We start from the raw sequence: 7,257 nt of genomic DNA, 5'->3' as shown, positions 1-7,257 counted from the left end.
TATAGATTATGGGTAGTTGAACAAGGTCACAATCAAGAATAAGTATCCATTGCCAAGGATTGATGATTTGTTTGATTAACTTCAGGGTGCTAAGGTGTTTTTGAGGATTAGGGCATCTGATGTCCCTAAGACATATTTTTGCACTCAGTATAAGCATTATGAGTTCTTGGTGATGTCATACGGGTTGATAAATGACCTAGCAAATTTCATGGATTTGATGAACCGAGTATTCAAGCCTTACTTGGATTCCTTCGTGATAGTCTTCATTCATGATATTTTGATCTATTCCCGCAGTCGGAAAGAGCATGAGCAGCATCTAAGAGTTGTTCTTCGGACTCTGAGAGATAGTCAGTTGTATGCTAAGTTTTCGAAGTGTGAGTTCTGGTTAGGATCAGTTGCCTTCTTGGATCACGTTATATCAGCAAAGGGTATTCAGGTGGATCCGAAGAATATAGATGCAGTCAAGGACTAGCCTAGACCCGCATCAACTACAGAGATCCAGAGTTTCTTGGGTTTGGCGGACTATTACCGTCGGTTTGTGGAGGGGTTTTCATCTATTGCAGCCCCAATGACTAGGTTGACCCAAAAGGGTGCCCAGTTCAGGTAGTTGGACGAGTGTGAGGCGAGCTTTCAGAGGCTCAAGACAGCTTTGACTATGGTGCCAGTGTTGGTTTTGCCCCCAGGTTCAGGACCATATAAAGTGTATTGTGATGCATCACGTATTGGACTTGGCGTGGTGTTGATGCAGAATGGCAAGGTTATTGCATATGCCTCGCGACGGTTGAAGATCCACGAGAAGAATTATACATTTCATGATTTGGAGTTAGCAGCCATTGTTCGCGCGCTGAAGATTTGGAGGCATTATTTGTAGGGCGTGTCATGTGAAGTATTCACGGATCACAAGTGTGTGCAATACTTGTTCAAGTAGAAGGAGCTAAATTTGAGGCAGAGGAGGTGGTTGGAGCTGTTGAAAGATTATAATATCACCATCTTATATCATCCGGGAAAGGCCAATGTAGTGGCCGATACATTGAGTAGGAAGTCATCCAGTATGGGCAGCCTTGCGTATATTCCAGTCGGTGAGAGACCACTTGCTTTGGATGTTCAGGCATTGGCCAATCAGTTCGTGAGGTTGGATGTTTCTGAGCCCAGCTGTGTGCTAGCTTTCAAAGTCGCTCGTTCTTCGTTATTAGAGCGTATCCGAGATAGGCAGTATGATGATCCTCATTTGCTTGTCCTTAGAGACACGGTGCGGCACAGAGGTGCCAAGTAGGTTACAGTTGGAGATGATGGAGTTTTGAGGATGCATGGTCGTATTTGTGTGCCTAATATGGATGGGCTTCGTGAGTTGATTCTAGAGGAGGCCCATAGTTCTCGGTATTCTATCCATACGGGCACTGCTAAGATATATCAGGATTTGTAGCAACATTATTGGTGGAGAACGATAAAGAAGGACATTGTTGCCTATGTAGCTCGATGTTTGAATTGCAAGCATTTAAAGTACAAGCATCAGAGACCTGGTGGTTTGTTTAAGAAGATTGAGATTCCTAAGTGGAAGTGGGAGCAAATCACTATGGACTTCGTTGTTGGACTCCCACGGGCTTAGAGGAAGTTCGATGCAATATGGGTTATTGTTGATAGGCTGACCAAGTCAGCGCATTTCATTTAGGTGGCAGTTTCCTATTCCTCGGAGCGATTGGCTGAGATCTATATCTGGGAGATTGTTCTTCTTCATGGTGTGCCCGTGTCTATCATTTCTGACCAAGATACACAGTTTACCTCACATTTTTGGAGGGTAGTTCAGCGTGAGTTGGGCACATGGGTCGAGTTGAGCACAACATTTCATCCCTAGACTGACGGACAGTCTGAGTGTACTATTTGGATTTTGGAGGATATGCTCTGAGCTTGTGTTATGGGCTTTAGAGGTTCGTTGGATCAGTTCTTGCCTTTAGCAAAATTTTCCTACAACAACAGCTACCAGTCGAGCATTCAGATGGCTCCCTATGAGGCATTATATGATAGGCAGTGTCGGTCATCAGTTGGATGGTTTGAGCTGGGAGAGGCTCGGTTGTTGGGTACAAATTTAGTCCAGGATGCCTTGGATAAGGTAAAGAATATTCAGGATAGGCTTCGTACAACTCAGTCTAGGCAGAAGAGTTATGCCGACTGCAAGATTCGTGATGTGGCATTTATGGTCGGAGAGCGGGTGTTGCTCCGGGTGTCGCCCATGAAGGCGTGATGAGATTTGGGAAGAAGGGCAAGATAAGCCCTAGGTTCGTTGGTCCTTTTGAGATTCTTGATCGAGTGGGAGAGGTGGCTTATAGACTTGCATTGCCACCGAGTTTATCAGTTGTGCACCCAGTGTTTCATGTGTTCATACTTCAGAAGTATTACGGCGATCCATCCCACGTGTTAGACTTTAGCATTGTCCAGTTGGACAAGGATCTGACCTATGACGAGGAGCCGGTGGCCATTCTGGACCGGCAGGTTCGTTAGTTGAGATCGAAGAGTTACCTTTCTGTTCATGTTTAGTGGAGAGTTAGCCTGCCGAGGCAGCTACCTGGGAGTCCGAGTCCGATATGCGGAGCCGATATCCCCATCTTTTCCCCGACTTAGGTACTTCTTTTCTATGTCCGTTCGAGGACGAACAGTTGTTTTAGAGGTGGAGGATGTGATGACCCCTTGATTTACAATTAAATTCTATTTTTCGAGGCCTTAAAAACCTCCTTTTATCTCATCTCAATTTGCATGTGCGGTTCGGGCGTATATCCGGAACGCTTTTATGTGAAAATTTGATGAAAATGCTAATTTGGCCTTTAAAATTGAATATAAGTTGATTTCGGTCAACATTTTGGGTAAAACAGACCCGTACCCATAATTTAACGGTCCCGAAGGGTTCGTAGAAAAATATGGGACTTGGGAGTGTGCCCGGAATTGAATTTCGAGGTCCCAAGCCCGAGAAATGAATTTTTGAAGAAAATTATTTAACTAAAATTATAAGAGTCTTTGAAAATTTAAATGTGTTTGAATTTGATGGTATCGGGCCCGTATTTTGGTTCCGGAAACCGGTATAGGTCTTATATGTATTTAAGTTGAGCCTGTAAAATTTGGTAAGAAACGAACTTGTTATGACGTGAATCGGACCCTCGGTTGTTAAAATTTGAACTTAAGAGTTCTTGAGATTTTTCTTTGATTTTGATGCTAAATTCGTTGTTAAAGATGTTAATTTGGCGATTTGATCGCTTGAGTAAGTCCATATGATGTTTTTGAGTTAGTATGCATGTTTGGTTTGGGGCCCCAAGGGCTCGGGCGAATTTCAGATAGATTTTGGGATGTTCTTACACTTAGAAACGTTGTAGGTTTTGATGTTCATGTGCACAATGATTTTGTTCTTCGCGTTTGCATGGCTTCATTCGCGATCGCGTAAGGCAATTTTCCTCAGGTGTCAGTTTGGTCTTTGCGAACGCGGATCTCAGGACGCGAACGCGTTCAGGCTCATGCGAACGCATAAGGTTAGTGGGCCTGAGGGAGGGATTTCAATTTGCTCTACGTGAACGCGGCCCTTTAACCGCGAATGCAGGCCACCCAACGCGAATCCATTTGTGCCTGACCCATCACGAACTCAGCAGGCCCATCGCGAATGTGATGAAGGCCTGCCCAGTCTTTTAAAACAAAACCAAAAACGGGCAGAACTCATTTTTATCATATTTTCGAACTACCAAGGCCTAGAGGCGATTTTCTTCACACAAATTCATCCCCAAAGTGTTGGTAATCAATTCTAAACTTTACTCTTTCAATTACACAATGTTTTTCATCACTTTTTAATCAAAAATCAAGAATTTTCATGGTAGAAATTGGGAATTTGGGTAGAGTTAGGGCTTTTTGAATAATTGAAATTTAGACCTCGTTTTGGGGTCGGATTTCAAAACTTATTGCATATTTGGGCTTGTGGGTGAATAGATGATCGAGTTTTGGTCCGAACCTCGAGTTTTGACCAAGCGGGCCCGGAGTCGATTTTTGACTTTTTGGGAAAAATGATAGAAAACCTATAATTAAGCATTAGGTATGAATTCTTTAGCATTTATTGATGTTGTTAAATTAATTTGGGCTAGATACAAGTAACTTGGAGGCGAATTCTAAAGGAAAAGCGGTGTTTGAGGCTTGGTTGGCCGTGAAAGTTTGAGGTAAGTGTTTGGCCTAACCTTAGCTTGAGGGAATAGGTGTTGTGTCTTATTTGCTATGTGTTGGTGTCGAGTACGATGTATAGGTGAGGTGACGAGTATCTATACGTTGGTGTCAAGCATGCCTGTGAGTCTTATATTCGAATTTGTTGTAATTTTACTATATATTGATCATGCTTAACTTGATGGTTAGAAACTGTGGTACAAGAATTATGATTATTTTCGTGGTATTTGTTTATCGTTGAGCATTGGCTCCAGTTGAGGTTTCATTTGTGAAGTTAATTGTTGGCACAAGTTTGGTTATAGCTGATTCCCTTGCCGGGACATATTTAATTCTTACTGTTGGTTCCCCTGCTGGGATGTGTTTATTCTTGTTGTTAATTCCCTTGTCGGGATATTGTTGTTCCCTTATTGTTCCCTTGCTGGGATTCTTTGGTGATTGGTGTTGATTTGTATATTTGGATTGGGTTGCACACCGCAACAATATCATATGGGATCGGGTTGCACGCCACAACAAGGAGCGATAAGGGACGACAGGAGGGGTCGGCTTGCACGCCGCAACAGTGATATATGAGTTGGGTCAGGTTTCACGCCGCAACAGTATTCTATGATTTGGATTGGGTTGCACGCCGCAATATTGTTATATGAATTGGATCGGGTTGCGTGCCGCAACAATAAAGAATAAAAGTGGACATTGATTCATTACAGTTTCTTTATTCTTGCTGATGTGAAATTTAAGGTGTTCTATATGCTTTTCTCCTGAGATTCTGTTGGTACTTGATATTCCCCACAGCAAGTTCCCCTTTCCTATCTTTAACTGCTAGCTCCCATTATTATTACTTGCCGCATATGCTTTAACTACACAGGTTAATTTGGTAGTCTTGTCCTAACCTCGTCACTACTTCGCCGAGGTTAGGCTCGACACTTACCAACACATGGGATCGGTTGTGCTGATACTACACTCTGCACTGTATGCAGATCTCAGAACCGGAGCTTTTGGACCTTAGAGTGGTTGCTGCCTTCAGTCCAGCGGAGACCCAAGGTAGTCCTGCAGATGTCTGTAGGCCTTGGCGTCCCCTTCTATCTGTTATATTCTATTTTCATTTACTTTAGAGATATATTTTATCTTCCTTTTAGACAACTGTTTGTAATATTCGTAGATGGTCCGTGATATTGTGACACCAGTTCTGGGTAGAGTTGTATTTTGAATTTTTTCGCATTAGTATTTGGTTAAACTGTTAGACTTCGTCTTCCACATTTCTTTTATTATTATTATCTTTATTCTGCTGTTGATCGCATGTTGTCTTAAAAATTATTAAAAGGTTAAGAAAAAAGATAATAAAAATCTATAACGCTCGGCTTGCTTAGCTTTCACGAGTAGGCGCCATCATGATTCCCGAGGGTGGGAAGTCCGGGTCGTGACAGTCATATAACTATGACTTATTTTTCTATTAAAATCATATAACTTTGTTTTCTCATACAAAAGTCAGATAACTATGACTTTTTCATATAACTTTGTCTTTTCACACAAAAATCATATAACTATGATTTTTTTTTTACCAAAATCATATAATTATGTTTTCTCACACAAAAATCATAAAACTTTTACTAACTCACACAAAAATCATAGTGATCGAAAATGTAATTTTTCACTAGTATTTTCTTATTTTGTAGATTTTTATTTTCTTAATTTTGGCCTAATAAATAATAATCCAATTAAAATAGGAATGACTCAACCCGACCTGGCCCACCCGACCCATTATTCATCATATATATAAATTAAAATAATAGTCAAAGTGAGTAGTAAATCCTTCAAAAACATAATAATTCTATTGTTTATTTTTCTTTTCGAAATTTTTATTCAAATTTATAGCATTTTTATTTCAATTTCTCTCTAATTATACCTTTTAATTCTTTATTTTCTGTCAGAATATCATGTATTCTGAATTGAATTTTTTATGGGGAAAGAATTCACTTTTAGTAAATAGGAATGACCCAATTTTTAATTTATATATATGAGTATTGGGTCGGGGGGTCAGGTCGAGTTGAGTCATTCCTATTTTAATTGGATTATTATTTATTAGACTGAAAATAAGAAAGGCGTAATGGCTTCCTGGCCACTTAAACTTGTAGGGCTTTTGAAAGCCGATACATGAACTTTGGATTTCCCCATTTGAACACCTCTACTTGAGAAAATGTCTACTAATAAACACTTTTCATGGTGTGTGTTGTTCAATAGCTGCTGACATGGATTTAATTTAATATTGTGTATAGCCACATTGTCCATTCATTCACATTTGTGGCCACCTGTATGTTCAAGGTCCCACTTTTTTTTTTATAAAAATAATTTTTTTTGAATAAAACCCTTGTACCCCAAGAACTGCTTCCTCCTTCCCTGTTGCAAGATCTTCTAAAGAGACAGTACATGTGTGTAATTCATCGTAAAAGCGAAAGCCATAAAACCACCTCCTGAGCTTCCACCATTGTACACGTACTTGCCTTTGTGAAATATTGCAGTTGCTTAGGACTTCCATTCCCAAATTAGAACCCGTCAGAAAAATATTCCCAAATTGAAATCTAACACGACTTTTTCTAGCAAATCAGCAAAAAATTTCAACAAATCAAAAAGCAACGAATACTGTTGCTTTTCAATTTCTTATTACCCATTCTTACTCCAAAAATTTGTCCCGATCCCTTCCATCTTCCTTGATTCGAGGAATTTATTTTATGATAGTGGATGTTGACTTTTCCTAATATGGAGTTTTTAAGTGTGACTGATGGTTAAAAATTCAAGAATAGTCAGATATGTGGGTTAAATATGAAGCTTTTGAGTTTGATTTATCAAAAATTTGGTTATGACTTTAATTAAGAATAAAAGGCAAAAGACGGGAAAGGAAGAAGATAAATGGAGGGGGTGGCTTTTCTCTAAATCTGACCCAATGAACTTTTCTATTTTTTCCAATTAATTATTTATCTTTTTTTAAAAAATTATTTATCATATTCACGCGCTTAAAACCTGTGATTAACACACAATTGGCCACATCAGCTATAATATTGCCACATAAGCATAGTCAAC

The sequence above is a fragment of the Nicotiana tabacum genome, chromosome 3 (assembly GCF_000715075.1).
Source record: "Nicotiana tabacum cultivar K326 chromosome 3, ASM71507v2, whole genome shotgun sequence".
In the NCBI taxonomy this organism is placed as follows: Eukaryota; Viridiplantae; Streptophyta; class Magnoliopsida; order Solanales; family Solanaceae; genus Nicotiana; species Nicotiana tabacum.
The sequence above is the reverse complement of the archived record's forward strand: the minus strand, read 5'-3'. Positions refer to the sequence as shown.